At 43.2% G+C, this 18,489-nt stretch overlaps 1 protein-coding gene across 5 annotated transcripts in view; it reads left to right on the top strand.

The window, feature by feature from the left end:
* LOC124615399 (myocyte-specific enhancer factor 2) overlaps positions 1 to 18,489 on the top strand; it is an 870,744-nt gene that overhangs the window by 408,357 nt on the left and 443,898 nt on the right. The window lies entirely within an intron of this gene.

The raw sequence follows: 18,489 nt of genomic DNA, 5'->3' as shown, positions 1-18,489 counted from the left end.
CAACTATAACTAAACTGATGGTTTGGTAACATTCACACCTTTCGGCACATGCATTCTTTCGCGTAGGGATTATTACATTCTTCTTGAAGTCAGATGGTATTTCTCCTATTTCATATATCATACATTCAGTTGGAAAGTTTTCGTCAAAGTTGTCTGTCTTAAGGATTTCAGTAATTTAGGCTATGTCGCCTAATTCAAAAGACTTGCTTGCACTTAGTTCTTTCAGTGATCTGCCAATTTCTTCTCACAGTATCATTCTTATCTTCATCTGCTCCCTGTTGTCTTTATATAATATTACCCAACACGTACAGTGACACACACGGAGATGTCCAACGTATATTCACAATACACGTTTCTTTTTTCTAGGGCAATATGCCAATTATGATAGCTGCAATCACCCGGTTTCAACCAAGGATACTGGTAGGTCTTCCTAGGCTGTCAAATAAATACCGTAACTGCAAAGCCCATTCCATTTACTCTCAATTGGAAAGCACTATGCCCACTATGTGAAAATTACCGAATTGTCAGTTTAATAAGTCACAGCTGCAAAATACTGAGGCGAATTCTTTACAGACGAATGGAAAAGCTGGTAGAAGCCGACCTCGGGGAAATCAGTTTGGATTCCGTAGAAATGTTGGAACACGTGAGGCAATACTGACCCTACGACTTACCTTAGAAGAAAGATTAAGGAAAGGCAAACCCACGTTTCTAGCATTTGTAGACTCAGAGAAAGCTTTTGACAATGTTGATTGGAATACTCCCTTTCAAATTCTGAGGGTGGCAGGGGTAAAATACAGGGAGCGAAAGGCTATTTACAATTTGAACAGAAAGCAGATGGCAGTCATACGAGTCGAGGGGTATGGAAGGGAAGCAGTGGTTGGGAAGGGAGTGAGACAGGGATGTAGCCTCTCTCCGATGTTATTCAATCTATATATTGAGCAAGCAATAAAGGAAACAAAAGAAAAGTTCGGAGTAGGTATTCAAATCCATGGAGGAGAAATAAAAACTTTGAAATTCCCCGATGACATTGTAATTCTGTCAGAGACAGCACAGGACTTGGAAGAGAAGTTGAACGGAATGGACAGTGTCTTCAAAGGAGGGTATAAGATGAACATCAACAAAAGCAAAACGAGGATAATGGAATGTAGTCGAATTAAGTCGGGTGATGCTGAAGGAATTAGATTAGGAAATGAGACACTTAAAGTAGTAAATGAGTTTTGCTATTTGGGGAGCAAAATAACTGATGATGGTCGAAGTAGAGAGGATATAAAATGTAGACTGGCAATGGCAAGGAAAGCGTTTCTGAAGAAGAGGAATTTGTTAACATCGAGTATTGATTTAAGTGTTAGGAAGTCGTTTCTGAAAGTATTTGTATGGAGTGTAGGCATGTATGGAAGTGAAACGTGGACAATAAATAGTTTAGACAAGAGGAAAATAGAAGCTTTCGAAATGTGGTGCTACATAAGAATGCTGAAGATTAGATGGATATATCACATAACTAATAAGGAGGTTGTTGTTGTTGTTGTGGTCTTCAGTCCTGAGACTGGTTTGATGCAGCTCTCCATGCTACTCTATCCTGTGCAAGCTTCTTCATTCCCGAGTACCTACTGCAACCGACATCCTTCTGAATCTGCTTAGTGTATTCATTTCTTGGTCTCCCCCTACGATTTTTACCCTCCACGCTGCCCTCCAATACTAAATTGGTGATCCCTTGATGCCTCAGAACATGTCCTACCAACCGATCCCTTCTTCTGGTCAAGTTGTGCCACAAACTTCTCTTCTCCCCAATCCTATTCAATACCTCCTCATTAGTTACGTGATCTACCCACCTTATCTTCAGCATTCTCCTGTAGCACCACATTTCAAAAGCTTCTATTCTCTTCTTATCCAAACTATTTACCGTCCATGTTTCACTTCCATACTTGGCTACACTCCATACAAATACTTTCAGAAACGACTTCCTGACACTTAAATCTATACTCGATGTTAACAAATTTCTCTTCTTCAGAAACGCTTTCCTTGCCATTGCCAATCTACATTTTATATCCTCTCCACTTCGACCATCATCAGTTATTTTGCTCCCCAAATAGCAAAACTCCTTTACTACTTTAAGTGTCTCATTTCCTAATCTAATTCCCTCAACATCACCCGACTTAATTCGACTACATTCCATTATCCTCGTTTTGCTTTTGTTGATGTTCATCTTATATCCTCCCTTCAAGACACCATCCATTCCGTTCAACTGCTCTTCCAAGTCCTTTGCTGTCTCTGACAGAATTACAATGTCATCGGCGAACCTCAACGTTTTTATTTCTTCTCCATGGATTTTAATACCTATTCCGAATTTTTCTTTTGTTTCCTTTACTGCTTGCTCAATATACAGATTGAATAACATCGGGGAGAGGCTACAACCCTGTCTCACTCCTTTCCCAACCACTGCTTCCCTTTCATGCCCCTCGACTCTTATAACTGCCATCTGGTTTCTGTAAAAGTTGTAAATAGCCTTTCGCTCCCTGTATTTTACCCCTGCCACCTTCAGAATTTGAAAGAGAGTATTCCAGTCAACATTGTCAAAAGCTTTCTCTGAGTCTACAAATGCTAGAAACGTAGGTTTGCCTTTCCTTAATCTTTCTTCTAAGATAAGTCGTAAGGTCAGTATTGCCTCACGTGTTCCAGTATTTCTACGGAATCCAAACTGATCTTCCCCGAGGTCTTCTACTAGTTTTTCCATTCGTCTGTAAAGAATTCGTGTTAGTATTTTGCAGCTGTGGCTTATTAAACTGATTGTTCGGTAATTTTCACATCTGTCAACACCTGCATTCTTTGGGATTGGAATTATTATATTCTTCTTGAAGTCTGAGGGTATTCCGCCTGTTTCATACATCTTGCTCACCAGATGGTAGAGTTTTGTCAGGACTGGCTCTCCCAAGGCCGTCAGTAGTTCCAGTGGAATGTTGTCTACTCCGGGGGGCCTTGTTTCGACTCAGGTCTTTCAGTGCTCTGTCAAACTCTTCACGCAGTATCTTATCTCCCATTTCATCTTCATCTACATCTTCTTCCATTTCCATAATATTGTCCTCAAGTACATCGCCCCTGTATAAACCCTCTATATACTCCTTCCACCTTTCTGCCTTCCCTTCTTTGCTTAGAACTGGGTTGCCATCTGAGCTCCTGATATTCATACAAGTGGTTCTCTTCTCTCCAAAGGTCTCTTTAATTTTCCTGTAGGCAGTATCTATCTTACCCCTAGTGAGACAAGCCTCTACATCCTTACATTTGTCCTCCAGCCATCCCTGCTTACCCACTTTGCACTTCCTGTCGATCTCATTTTTGAGACGTTTGTATTCCTTTCTGCCTGCTTCATTTACTGCATACTTATATTTTCTCCTTTCATCGATCCTCTGCTGCCTTCACTACTTCATCCCTAAAAGCTACCCATTCTTCTTGTACTGTATTTCTTTCCCCCATTCCTGTCAATTGTTCCCTTATGCTCTCCCTGAAACTCTGTACAACCTCTGGTTCTTTCAGTTTATCCAGGTCCCATCTCCTTAAATTCCCACATTTTTGCAGTTTCTTCAGTTTCAATCTGCAGTTCATAACCAATAGATTGTGGTCAGAATCCACATCTGCCCCTGGAAATGTCTTACAATTTAAAACCTGGTTCCTAAATCTCTGTCTTACCATTATATAATCTATCTGATACCTTTTAGTATCTCCAGGGTTCTTCCATGTATACAACCTTCTATCATGATTCTTAAACCAAGTGTTAGCTATGATCAAGTTGTGCTCTGTGCAAAATTCTACCAGGCGGCTTCCTCTTTCATTTCTTAGCCCCAATCCATATTCACCTACTACGTTTCCTTCTCTCCCTTTTCCTACACTCGAATTCCAGTCACCCATCACTATTAAATTTTCGTCTCCCTTCACTATCTGAATAATTTCTTTTATTTCATCATACATTTCTTCAATTTCTTCGTCATCTGCAGAGCTAGTTGGCATATAAACTTGTACTACTGTAGTAGGTGTGGGCTTCGTATCTATCTTGGCCACAATAATGCGTTCACTATGCTGTTTGTAGTAGCTTACCCGCATTCCTATTTTCCTATTCATTATTAAACCTACTCCTGCATTACCCCTATTTAATTTTGTATTTATAACCCTGTAGTCACCTGACCAGAAGTCTTGTTCCTCCTGCCAGCGAACTTCACTAATTCCCACTATATCTAACTTTAACCTATCCATTTCCCTTTTTAAATTTTCTAACCTACCTGCCCGATTAAGGGATCTGACATTCCACGCTCCGATCCGCAGAACGCCAGTTTTCTTTCTCCTGATAACGACATCCTCTTGAGTAGTCCCCGCCCGGAGATCCGAATGGGGGACTATTTTACCTCCGGAATATTTTACCCAAGAGGACGCCATCATCATTTAATCATACAGTAAAGCTGCATGCCCTCGGGAAAAATTAAGGCCGTAGTTTCCCCTTGCTTTCAGCCGTTCGCAGTACCAGCACAGCAAGGCCGTTTTGGTTATTGTTACAAGGTCAGATCAGTCAATCATCCAGACTGTTGCCCTTGCAACTACTGAAAAGGCTGCTGCCTCTCTTCAGGAACCACACGTTTGTCTGGCCTCTCAACAGATACCCCTCCGTTGTGGTTGTACCTACGGTACGGCTATCTGTATCGCTGAGGCACGCAAGCCTCCCCACCAACTGCAAGGTCCATGGTTAATGGGGGGGAATAAGGAGGTATTGAATAGAATTGGGGAGAAGAGGATCTTGTGGCACAACTTGACTAGAAGAAGGGATCGGTTGGTAGGACATGTTCTGAGACATCGAGGGATCACCAATTTACTATTGGAGGGCAGCGTGGAGGGTAAAAATTGTAGAGGGAGACCAAGAGATGAATACACTAAGTAGATTCAGAGGGATGTAGGCTGCAGTAGGTACTGGGAGATGAAGAAGCTTGCACAGGATAGAGTGGCATGGAGAGCTGCATCAAACCAGTCTTAGGACTGAAGACAACAACAACAACAACAACAACATGTCCAACTACCAGCCTGCCTTGTGATTGGTTGAAAAAACCGAGGCTCTACAGTGGGCGGATCTGAAACAGCCCGCTCTGCTCCATGGAATGGAGAATCAAAAGGGCCTATAAACATAAAGTTAGTTTCTCTTATATATCCCATGTTTAATATTTTTCACTTCTAAAATATTGTACGTATAAATTTAGTTTTGTGAATACATGAGATGTATTATACGTGATTATCCTTCCAAAAGTTGCAACTCAGTGTGCTCCAGCATCTTCTACTGTATGTTGAACGAACAGTTGCGTTTGATATGATCTTCCTGAAGAAGAACTCACCAGGAACATGATTTAAGATCATGTTTGTGGCTTGCTACGATACACCCATTCCGTAGCCCTTCCCCGTAAAAAGAAATCGCACAGGGTGAAGTGCTGATTTCGCGATGATCACTCTGTGGGGCCTCAGTGACCTATCCAGCGTCCTGCGAAGCGTTCATCGAACCATTGTCTTACGGGCAGGGCGTTATGTGGGGAGTTCCATCTATCACAAATAATGGTTCATGTGACTTGTTCCATTCAGAAATTGCAGGCCATGCCAAAATTTTTATCTCTTTCAGGTATCTCCAGCGTTCATTGTGTCTCCCGACAGATGGGGTCCAATAAAGCGGGAAGAAGTTAATACACACTACACTGTCACTGTCGGCTTGCCCTGCAATTTTTCATTGGTCTCTTTGAGATTGCCTTCTGCCCAGTAATCCCTGTTACGGCGATTAACGAACCCCAACATGAAACACAGCTTCGTCACTCTATAATATTTTTTTTTCAAACAGTTATCTTCACGTCATGCGAGCATCATTTCACGCCGGCCGGGGTGGCCGAGCGGTTCTAGGCGCTACAGTCCGGAACCGCGTGACTGCTACCGTTGCAGGTTCGAATCCTGCCTCGGGCATGGATGTGTGTGATGTCCTTAGGTTAGTTAGGTTTAAGTAGTTCTAAGTTCTAGGGGACTGATGACCTCAGAAGTTAAGCCCCATAGTAGTCAGAGCCATTTGACCCATCATTTCACATAATTCAACACGCCGCTCGCAATCTTCTGGATACAACGTCTGGCTTCCACGACCTGTAATGTAATCCTTTGTGGAGAACTGCAGGCACAGAATAACGTTTAATGCCACACTCTTGCAGCCTGCCTTACTGATTTTCAATGGCTTCGTTCGAACATCTCCCTCACTGCTGGAATCTTTTCCCACGATATCGAAGTCGAGGAGGTATCGAAAACGAGTGCTTCCCTGATCTCTTCATGTCCAAGACTCATCCGGTAATCATTAATTTTCTGTGGCAATTCGTGTTTGGGTCCAGAACAGCTTGCCTCCTACATTGACTTCTCCACCACCGTTGGCCCCGAATTACAGTGTGCCAGACCTCCTGTCGTGCTGTGATGTTAGCTGTATCGTCAATGCTTGAAAGAATCTGAAAAAAAGGTATGAAAAAATTGCGTACTTAAGTTTTAATAAAAGCTAACTTTAAATGCAATCTACACATTAACATGTGGTTTTAAAGTTAGCTTTGTTCATAATAAAGAGCTACGTTCCGTTCATCCTGTACTCCTTCCAGTTTTCAGCTTTCCCTGCTACGCTTAGTATTGGCTTGCAATGCGAGCTCTCGGTATTCGTACAGCTGGTCTCTTTTCTCCAAACACGCTAGGAATGTCGTAGAAGCGTATGTCGTCGGCAGGTATTCGTACAAGTGCTGCGCGCCACGTGGTACGTAATAGAATATACGGGGCGGAGGCGGGCGCGGAGGAGTGAGGGCGTAGGTGTGTCGCGTGTGATCTTTGGCCGGCCGTGCACTTTGTGGCTGCCGCTGCCGCCGGCGGCGCCGCGCCGTGCCCTCGCGGGCCGCTGCCCACGGCCAGCCAGGTGGCTTCACTTCACGCCCATTAGCCGTCACAGGCGCCGCGGCGCGGGCCGGCACGCCCACGCGCCGCCTCGCCTCGGCTCGCCTCGCCTCGCCTCACCTGGCCTGCCCCTGCCTCTGCCACTGCCACGGCACGGCGCTGCGTCACAGCCAGCGGCCAGCGGCCAGCGGCCAGCGGCCAGCTGCCGGCGCCGAGGCGCTGCTGCGGCCCGCGCTTCACGTGCCACTGCCCGCATTCCGGCCCGGGCTGGCTTTGTTGCGCGGCCTGCAAGACGTCGCCCGCTTCCCCGAATCCCTCTGTCTTCTGCCACAGCCACCGCGTTTACACTCTGCGCAAATTTTCGGGAAACGAAAAGCGAGTTTCAGGAACAGTCGTGATTCCGTATGAAGCCTGAATCGGTCTTGCTCGCCCGACCAAATGCAGATTTTTTTTTTTCCAATTTCAATTAGACACTTTTGTAAATGCGAACATTTTGCGTTAGGCTGTCGCTGACATCAGATGAAACAAGTTTACTGTTACCAGTCATTGTTTATTTATATCCACAACACGTTTCAAAGGTTTAAACCTCCGTCATCAGCGGATTTACATTTTTTAGTATGACCTTTTTTTTTTTTAAAAACAACTTACAGCACCGTCTCCAGTGGTCACAGGTTCCTTTCGCTGTCGTAACACATCACATTATACTGCCATACACTACTGGCCATTAAAATTGCTACACCAAGAAGAAATGCAGATGATGAACGGGTATTCATTGGAGAAATATATTATACGAGAACTGACATGTGATTACATTTTCACGCAATTTGGGTGAATAGATCCTGAGAAATCAGTGCCCAGAACAACCACATCTGGCCGTGATAACGGCCTTGATACGCCTGGGCATTGAGTCAAACAGAGCGTAGCCGAGGCCTTAGTTGTAGAAGCCTGCATGTTGGCTGCTCAGGAAAATTTCCATATTACAAAATCACCTCGTCGTCATTCTGGAAATGCTTGCCACCCAGTGATTGCTTTATCCAGGAAGAGAAGTGGATGCCACGGTCTCACTGGGTGCCATGTCAGGGGAAAGCGTTGGGGGGGGGGGGGGGTGTCGACAGTCCAAAGGAGCGGCAGTCTGGTTGTGTCCTACGCAGTATGAGTTGGAGCACTGTCTCGGAGCGAAAGGGTCACATGGGACAGCTTTCCGCAACATTCAGTGTCTGCATCTACGTATATACTTCGCAGACCAGTGTCACTGACAATCACCCCCACTCCCGTTCCACTCTCAAATGGAATGACCGAAGAACGGCTGTCCGTGTGCCTCCGTCCGAGCCCTAATCTCTCTAATCTTGTCTCCGTAGTCCTTACGCGAGTACCAGTAGAATCGTTCTGCAGTCATTCGCAAATGCCGTTTCTCAATAGCGTTTCGCGATAAGGACGATCCTAATTGTAACAAATTCAGCAGCATGCCTCTGAATTGCTTAGATGACTTCTTTTAATCTGACCTGGTGCCGATCCCAAACACTCGAGCAGTATGAAACTTCCTGGCGGACTGAAATTTTGTGCCGGATCAAGTCTCGAACTCGGGACCTTTGCTTTTCACGGTCATGTGTTCTGCCATCTGAGCTACCCAAGCACCACTGACGACCCGTCCCCACAGCTCTACTTCCGGCAGTACGCCGTCTCCTACCTTCCAGACTTCACAGAAGCTCTCCTGCGAACCTTGCAGAACTAGCAGTCTTGTGGACGAAAGGATATTGCGGAGACATGGCTTTGCCACAGCCTTGCGGATGTTTCTAGAATGAAATTTTCACTCTGCGGCGGAGTTTGCGCTGATTTGAAACTTCCTGCAGATTATAACTGTGTGAAGGACCGAGGAAGTTTCATATCAGCGCACACTCCGCTGCAGAGGGAAAATTTCATTCGGGAGTCGAGCAGTACTCAAGAATGGGTCGCACAAGACTGCTATACGTGGCCTCCTTTATATATGAGCTATCCTTACAATGGACCTTACATGCCCATTTCATTATGCCTAGACGTTACTTTATAAAGCAGCACAACACCGATACTATTCCCGAGCATTACAGGGTTATTGCCGGCCGCGGTGGTCTCGCGGTTCTAGGCGCGCAGTCCGGAACCGTGCGACTGCTACGGTCGCAGGTTCGAATCCTGCCTCGGGCATGGATGTGTGTGATGTCCTTAGGTTAGTTAGGTTTAAGTAGTTCTAAGTTCTAGGGGACTGATGACCACAGCAGTTGAGTCCCATAGTGCTCAGAGCCATTTGAACCATTTGAACAGGGTTATTATTTGTACTCATCTGAATTATCTCACATTTTTCTGCATTTAGATCAAGCTACCGTTAATCACACCAAATAGAAAATCTGCCCAAGTCGTCCTTTACCCTCCTACAATCACTGAAAGACGACACCTTCCCGTACCCTGCAGTATCATCAGCAAACAGCTGCAGGTTGTTGCGCATCCTACTGTCAGATCGTTTACGTATATAGAAAATAAGTGTGGTCCTATAACACTTCCATGATGATACTTTTGTCTCTGAAGAACGCTCGCTGACCAGGACAACGTACTGGTTTCTGCTTAAAAAGTATTCGAGTCACTCGCATGTCTGGGAAACTAATGCGTATGCTTTGACATTCGTTAGCTGTCTGCAGTGGGGCACGATGTCAAACGCTTTCTGGAAATCTAGGAATATCAAATCTGCCAAATGCCCTTCATCCATGATAAGCATTATAATGTGTCAGAAAAGAGCAAGTTGGGGTTCACACGAATCATGATTTCTAAATCCGTGCTGTTTCGTGGAAAGAAGCTTTTCTGTCTCAAGGAAATTTATTATATTCGAACACAAAATATGTTCAAGAATTATGCAGCCAACTGAAATTTAAAATATTGGTCCGTAATTTTGCGGGTCCATTTTTTACTCTGCTTATAGCCGGTAGACGCTTGTGCTTTTTTTCACTGACTTGGGACTTAGCACTGGACTAGAAATTAGCGGTAAGTGCAAGCTAAATTAGGGGCTAATTCCCAAACCAAACTGGTATTCCATCCGGGACTGGCGACTTAATTGTTGTCAACTCTTTCAGTCTCAGTGCCAGGGATGCGTATTTCTATGTCCCCCATACGGGAGTCTGTGCAACGGTCAAACGATGGTATATGTGTGTGATCCTTCTGCGTGAATCATTTTCTTTAAATGTTGAATTTAAAAATTCTGCTTTCTTTATTCTGTCCTCTATTGCGACACCAAACTGATCTACGAGTGATTAAATAAATACCTTCGACCCGCGTTTTTACGTAGTTAACAGAATTTTCTAGAATTCTTGGCAACTTATTTTGCTAACCATTCATGGTGGAAGCTGATATGTAAAAAATTGATACATGTTTCTACAAAACATTCTGGACAGAATCGGTATTCAATTAGAACGTATTTATTACGCAGCTGACGCCTCTCGCCAGTGTCTTTGAGTCAACTCAGCGAAATATGACGATTCCTTAGCAGGCATTGACAAGCATGAACTTGCTGACTACGCATTTTGCTTGTTGGAACAAGTCGTGACTTGCTAGCATTGACAAGTGTCACCTTGCTGACAAGGCGTGTTTCCATGTGCTGATTAATCACTTTGCTTATAAGAATGATATCATCATTGAAATAGAAAGCTCCCTCATTGCCTTTTTCGTTTTACGGTTGGTAAAATAACTGATTGTGATTGGAGGAGTCCAAAAGCTGTATCTGTTTTCATAAAAGCTGTCTGATTGGCCAAGAAGCACAGATTCAGAAGAAGTTGAATAAATGCGATTAGTCGCCAAAATAATGGGCTCTGATTGTTAGATGTAAATACGAGTGTGTTTTCTTAAAAGCTCTCTGACTGGTCAATGGGCATTGCTCTCTACTTGGTCTGTTTCCAAGAAAAGGGGCGTGGTATGGCGATAACAAAGAAAGAGGGCGTGGCTTGTGACATCATGGATATTGTATGTCTATATATGCACCGAAAAGAGACCCGTAGTTGCCACTATTACTGATTCTGGAGCTACCGCTAACAAGGAAACTGCTCCCCCAATGTGCCTATCTATCCCTGCTGAAGGCACTTACGATACTGCATGTGAATGTGGCGGTATCTACGTGGAGAAGTCTATTTGAGCCGTTCCCGAGCATGGTAGCGAACATCAGCGGCGCTTCAAGTACACGAATCAAGAAAAAAGTACCTTGTTGCCGAATACTCTCGTACGAATAAGCACAAAGTCTTGTTCGAGCAAACGCGGAATCCAGCCCACACTTCAAGCTGTTGGCACTCAATCATCACAAAGCCTTTGGATATGAGAATGTGTCTCAACAGTTAATTCTGGATGTTGGATTCACACTGATCGGTGCTTGAAAGCGACGACTTGCCACTGATTTTTAATCTCTTTTAGTTTTCACGTCGTTCATATTCTACTCTTGAGAGTTGGGTGGACTGTTGTAGACCTTGCTTTTTTTGCCAAATATCCCAGTAGACTTAGAGTAGGGCAGAGGGGTTCTCAACAGGGAGTAGTTGTGAGGGGGTTTCCAGCCACATCATACTCGTGACAACCAAGGCAACCAAAGGACACCTTCCACAAAACTTGATCAGAACTTATTACACTTATTTCTGAGAGAGAGACTGTGGTGGACAGAAAGCCACTGCGATTGGCATTTCATCATTGCCGCCAAAGTATTCTTTATTATCAATGGAATTCACCAACAGCCGTGTAATTTAGATGTTATTTTACTTTATTTTGACTATCAGTTTCGGCATCCCACTATGCCATCTTCAAATCCCATACGCATCTCTCAAAAATAAACGATATTGTCATACAGTGCCATATATTCCTGGACATAGTGAGTTCAAAACTGCATCCCAAGTGCTTCATTCGAAGACTTGATTGCAATCAAATCCTCGAACAAAGCACTTGAGATACGGTTTTGAATTCACGACATCCGAGACTATATTGCACTGCGTGACAATATCGATTACTTTTTAGAATGCATAAGGGGCCTGAAGACGCCATAGTGGAATTCCGAAACTGGTAGTCAAAATAAAATAAAGCAACATCTCAGTTATACTGCTGTTGGCGAATTTCATTGATAATAATTACTTGACCAGCTGATGTTCCCGCCTGTCCATGATGGATCAACAGAGACTGAAAGTCGTATTTGTTTGCGATGGGTGCTTCCACGTCTGTGTGATTCCGTTACTTTTTCGACCATCGGTTGCTTTTGTGGCTGTTGTCGAAAGTTCGGATTTTCGTAGAAAATTAGCGTGATAGCTGCACCGAGAATAGTTTTTACGATAGTGCCTGTAGCGTTGAAAGTAGTGAATAATGAAGACCCACGAAATTCTTCTGCTGTGCGTCATCTATACTGCTCCGCTATTATTCAAAGTGTGAGTAAATAATGTGAGGAATTACATAATACAAGAAACAAAATAGATCATACACTCAAACTACCTTTCTTCGTCTGAACATGTGTCGATACAGATGAAAATTACTGGAGGTTTCATTGGAATGTGCGACCAGATTCAACTTCCTCCACGAATGGAATCTAATTGATTGTCTCTGGGAAAATGGAGTTTGCTGACACCAATAAAAATTTTAAAAGTAAAGGAAAAATAGAACCTAGTATTGCTGGCTCAATACGGAGCAAGGTAGGCAACCGTCGTGTTCGCAGTGCACAACTGCGTGCGTCGCATTTCGTTGACCATACAAAGAATCACTGCTGACAGTTTCGAGCGGCTTTATAAGTGCGTATCACTTCAAATGAAAATAAAGGTAAATTTTTATTACGTAATTATATCAGCCTCAGATTGCACAAATGTGTACACTTACTACCGCCGGTGACCAGTTTACCACTCGCGGATGACGTCTGTAGACGAGCGTCTTTTTACCCCGCTTTTGGTGTCGTCTGCTGAAGACTAGCTAAGGAGACGCTGAATGTACTTTACAAGACGACCGTCCTGTTCCCGTAAAGCCGTATGGCTAATCTGTGTGAGAATAAAGATAGTTTGCTGGGATGTTTTGTTTTATGAGTCTAGTCACCGAACTTCTCAGACGCGTCACATAATACATCATCACGCTGAATATCAGCTGACTCACAAGAGACGGAAGTCCTCTGAAGTTACCGTGTAGATAAAGCCTAGGACCCCACCGGGGGCAGGGTCTTCTGAGAACGGGAAGCTTTGGGCAGAGTGGCCCCTCGCTGCTCGTCGCGCCTGCGCTGAGGACACGCGTGGAGCTCGCTTCGTAGCTACACTTTTTGAAGAAGACCATTGCGCTCCTGCCGTAAAGAGAGCCCCAGAATCGTGCCGCCTTGCTTGAGAGGCAACGCCGTTGCACCACAACACAGGCGGCTTCCCAGCCAGTTCGTGGAAGGCCAACAGCTGAAGGTCGATTTCTCGGGACTGCTGCGGGCATCCACTCCTGCGGAGAATTCCACTGAGCGTCTTCCAACTCCGTTATGCGCGAAGTGGGACAAGAGTTAACAGGAATTTTGCTTGTATTCTGATTTAATCGTGATGTCCTCTACTTTTTTGTGTTTATAAAGTTGTTAGTAGTTACTGTACAAGTACCGTACATGTCGTTTACTTCATATCAAATGAACAAATTTGTTGCTGGGGGCAACTCAAAGACTGGTTCGATGCAACTCACCATGCTTGCATATCCTGTACAGGTCTTTTTATACATTCTTAACTTTTGCACCCTACATTCCCTTGAAACTACTTACTTTATTTTAAGACTTGGTCTCCTCTCCCGCACTCCCCATTGCACACGCACAGACACACTTCCATTACCAAATTAACTTTTGCTTGATGCCTCAGTTTGTCCCATAGTACGTCGTCCGTTGTTTTCATGAGACGGCAAATTGAATTTAACTTTGTGACCGGATGCTCTTTCTGTCGTAACAGCCGATAGTTACCCTAAGGGGGTGCGCACCATCTGTCTGAACTGTATATACTTTATTCCGAGTTTTATCGCTTTTTAACTGGTTTTCATCATATTTTTTGAGGCGCTTCTTGGGATATAGCACAGCATTTGCGTAAACGGGCTTGGAAAACCGCCTAAAAACTACACAAAGGTTGACTGGTGTACTGGTCCAACTGTCGGTAAGCCGGCACGCCAACACTCACTCCCCGTATCGCAAACCAGCGCTCTGTGGGTTAAGCTGTACCGGCAATTCGTGTGTCATCAGTCTGTCCCGTCCTTTGCGCGGGTTGTGCCAGACACCTCTTTACTCCCCAATTCTTTCAGGCCCTTGTCATTAGTTACCCGGTAAGCCGTAACATAATCTTTAGTGCTCTTCTGTCGCATCACATTCCAGAAGCATATGACTCTTCTTGCCTGTTTGTTATCCGCGTATACTTTCAGGGAACGCTACCGTCCAGAGAAATATCTTCTGAAAATACTTCCTAACAGTTAAATTCATATTTTTGTTACCACTCTGTATTTTATATCCTCTCTATTTCGGCCATCATCAGTTATTTTACTAATCAAATAACAAAACTCATTTATTACTTTTAACGTCTCATTCCTTAATCGTAGTTCCGACGGAATTACCTGATTTAATTCGGTACATTCCATTAGTTTGGTTTTACTTTTGTTGATTTTCATCTTGTAATTTCTTTTCAAGATATTATCTATTCCGTTCAAATGATTCTCAAGTCTTTCTGTCTTCGACAGAATTTACAACGTCATCGGCAAATTCAGAATTTTTTATTTCTTCTTCTTGAACTTTAAGTCAATTTCCAAATACCTTCTTATTTTCCTTTACTGCTTGTTCCGTCTGCAAATTGAACAGATCCATTGAGTAAAATGTTGTTTGTCGTATCTTACATTATTCAATTTTTTCGCGGAAATTATATTTACTGTTCTATTAACTTTCTCAGTTTGCGGTGTTATATTTCTGCAGAGATGTCGGGAGCCCGTCATTGGTGCAGCGTTTAGTTATTAAACTTCAGTATACATAGTTTATATCAAACTTCCTGCTTCACGCATGAATTTGAAATGTTTGATGGATTTGAATTACCACTCCATTGGGGGATTGCATTTGTTAAGCGACTGATCTCATATTCGGGAGAATGGAGTCCGGTCATCGTGATTTAAGTTTTCTGCGGTTTTCCTAAATCATTCCAGGCAAGTGGCACCTGTCGTATGTGTTTATGTATTCCATGGGCGTTTCTTTTGCGTTACGTATTTTCATAGTATTATAATAACAATGGTGTGTATAAAATCACGCGCAAGCACTGTGAGAAAGCAACTGTTGGTCAATCAATCAAGCAGAGCTGTTGCCATTAGGTTATCGGAACTTGAGAGAATCTGGAGACTACGAAAGACAGATTCAGCTTCTCAGAAAACTGTTAAAAGAAAACTATCCATGCGATCTAGTTTTACATACTGTTTCAGAAAACCAAATAGGTGACCCTACTAGAACTACTTGAAATCAATAAACATAAGACACAGATTGCTAGCTTAATTTTAAATGATGAAATGCAGTTTCCTTTTTCCTCTCTGTTAAATTAAGTTTCAGTTATAAAAATATTAGATTAAAACAAAAATCGACTTTATTTTCCATTTTTGGTTAAATGTAACTGTTTCTCCGTGAGATTAAACTGTAACGCTGTCCTTCGTAAACATCCCGTGTGTAATCATGTCTTTTGTATCTTGTGTATAAGGAGCATCTGCGTACGTTACGTGTTATTATATTTGTGTTTGCGACATTTAGTTGTTACCTGACAGTGACATAGGAAGTTGAAATCCGGATCGTGACCAAATAAATAAAATTTTGCAGGATTTTCATCAAGTGTTAACTATTTAATATTGTTGACGTGTTCTACCAAGTACCGACAGAACATTCAGTTAGCGGCATGATGTTTTGTTACAAACTGCGGAAGACTGCCCCGAAAGCACTTACGAGTATGATATTGGTGAAAGCTTGCGGAACAGAAGCAATCAACGAAAAATATTTTTACGACTGATGCAAATGGTAGCTGGACGGGAAACGAACTGTTGATTTGCGCTACGTTCGGTTTTAGCGTCGAGAGGCATAGCGACGGAAACTATCGAGATATGGTAACAGATTCTGCCAGAAAATCGGCAACAGTTTCTGATAATGAATGGAAAGAATTCGTCGTTAACAAAGACAATATTGAAACCTTTCTTCATAAAGATTTGTCTAAGGGGAAGCTATCGATTGGTGGCGGTCAAATTGGTGACAATCAGGAAAAAAAAGGTTAGAAACCGCTGGAGATTTGACTGATTTTCGTTACTACTTGCTGATTCTCGGAATCTCATTTTGTTTGCTATCACCTGTACCAATTGTTAACATTCTTTGCTCGCGGTTTGTTGTTCCAAGTTGATACTCGGGCAACGGAAGTGTTGGCTTCCCAAGTTACTTTAGAGTGAGATTAATAAAGTGCATGCTACTACTTGTTTAGCAGTACTAGAAAACTCGTATAAGAGTTGGTCGTATCCGCTACTGGAAAGTAAGTGGTGCTGCGACGCTCTTCATTGAGCCAAGATGAATACCACAGGAACTGACGTGTAACTTGAGCCCCCAAGGTGTAGAAACTACTGAGGGACAATGGATTCCCCGTCGACGTTTTGCCTATGACTAGATTGCACTATTTCCCAGCGGCACGTCTTAACCTAGATTTACATAATCTTAACGACTTACTGTGAAATAGGTCCATTGCCTTTCGCTATCACATTTTTTACTTCCGACGACCTAGTTCGCTAGTAGCTTAGCGCGCATGAAATGTTATTCCTGACACTACAGAACTAATGAAACACCAGCATGGGCACGTTTCGCTGTGTGGACTCGAAAAGGACGTGTGTTATGAATTTGGCTGTCAAAATTAGTTAAACTTCGAGTTCTTCGCACGTTGGTGCATAGCTGCTGCGTTCATTCGGTCCTTGGTAGCCATAGGTAGAGTAACAAAGTTTGTAGTTCGTTACTCATTCCGAAATGAGATCGACTGTTGACAATAAACTGCATAAAGAATTGAACGTACGGTGAGGCTGTTGTCCATAATACCAGACTGTTCAAACAGATGTCTACAAGACGCTCTATAGTGGACATAATGTATTTTCCTTAATATATGCAGCTGTGCCGCTAAGACTTTCTTTCTCGGTGATGTCTTGCCCTAGGATATAACGCCATTAGAGGTTACGGAAAGAAAGTGTAATAAATATATCAACTTTTTGGCATTCTCGTAACCAAAGTCTGCAATTATCAGGGATGCAAAATAATCAGAGTTCAGACGTTTAAGGTGACGGATTCCCCATGGTTTCCACTTCATTTTCTTGTCAACATAAATATTTCGAATTTTCTGTTTGTCATCCCGTCATGCATTCTTTCTAAAATGTGGTCACGTATTGGACAGTACAGAATTGCAGGAATTCTCTTTAAGTCAAGTGAAAGTCCATGTGCAGAGATCGAACTCATAATTTTAAAAAAACGTATTTACTTTTTCAAGCCTTGACTTCTTTGCATTAGGCTTGTTTATAATATTTGCACCGTCAGCAAACAGAAGTATTTCAGCTTCATGTATATACGATGACGGACCATTTACATCTAACAATAAGGAAAGACGACCCAATATAGATTTCTGTGACACACAAATAGTGCTTATGCTACATCATGTAGATGCTATTTCGTTGTGTACACACTCTGGGCTTGTTAATGTTACAACCTGCATTAGGCTTGTTTATAATATTTGCACCGTCAGCAAACAGAAGTATTTCAGCTTCATGTATATACGATGACGGACCATTTGCATCTAACAATAAGGAAAGACGACCCAATATAGATTTCTGTGACACACAAATAGTGCTTATGCCACATCATGTAGATGCTATTTCGTTGTGTACACACTCTGGGCTTGTTAATGTTACAACCTGTACTCTTTTAGTTGGGGAGGAAAAAAAAAGCATTTACCACCAAGGTCTGTGATACGATAATATTTGGGCTGGTCCCGACTGTACAGAGCGACAGGGGACAGCAGGACCACCTGCCAGTTGACCGGCCAGCTGCACAACGCGTCTGGCCGTCCAAATGTCAAGGAGAACTCGCGGCAGGATCGCCGCCTGCATGGCGTCTGCCCAGGGCGCCACGCCTCGTTCCCAGTCATTAGATATACGCTCAAGGCATAAATAAGACAGTGGGCAGCGGATTAACACCACTCTCCTGGTCAAGGTGCAATTAAACCTCTGTGCACAAGTGCATACTGCCGGCCGGGGTGGCCGAGCGGTTCTAGGCGCTACAGTCTGTAACCGCGCGACCGCTACGGTCAGAGGTTCGAATCCTACCTCGGGAATGGATATGTGTGATGTCCTTTGGTTAGTTAGGTTTAAGTAGTTCTAAGTTCTAGGGGACTGATGAGCACAGAAGTTAAGTCCCATAGTGCTCAGAGCCATTTGAAACTGTTCAAAAAAAGTTTTGGACCGCGTTCGTCAATTGGGGCTTTTTTGTATTTTACATCACAATACCCTTTTCACCACAGTAGACTGTTATGTCCAGATAACTGTGTAATCATAAACTCATTATTTATG

Source organism: Schistocerca americana, chromosome 5, assembly GCF_021461395.2.
Source record: "Schistocerca americana isolate TAMUIC-IGC-003095 chromosome 5, iqSchAmer2.1, whole genome shotgun sequence".
Classification (NCBI taxonomy): Eukaryota; Metazoa; Arthropoda; class Insecta; order Orthoptera; family Acrididae; genus Schistocerca; species Schistocerca americana.
The sequence above is the reverse complement of the archived record's forward strand: the minus strand, read 5'-3'. Positions and strand labels throughout refer to the sequence as shown.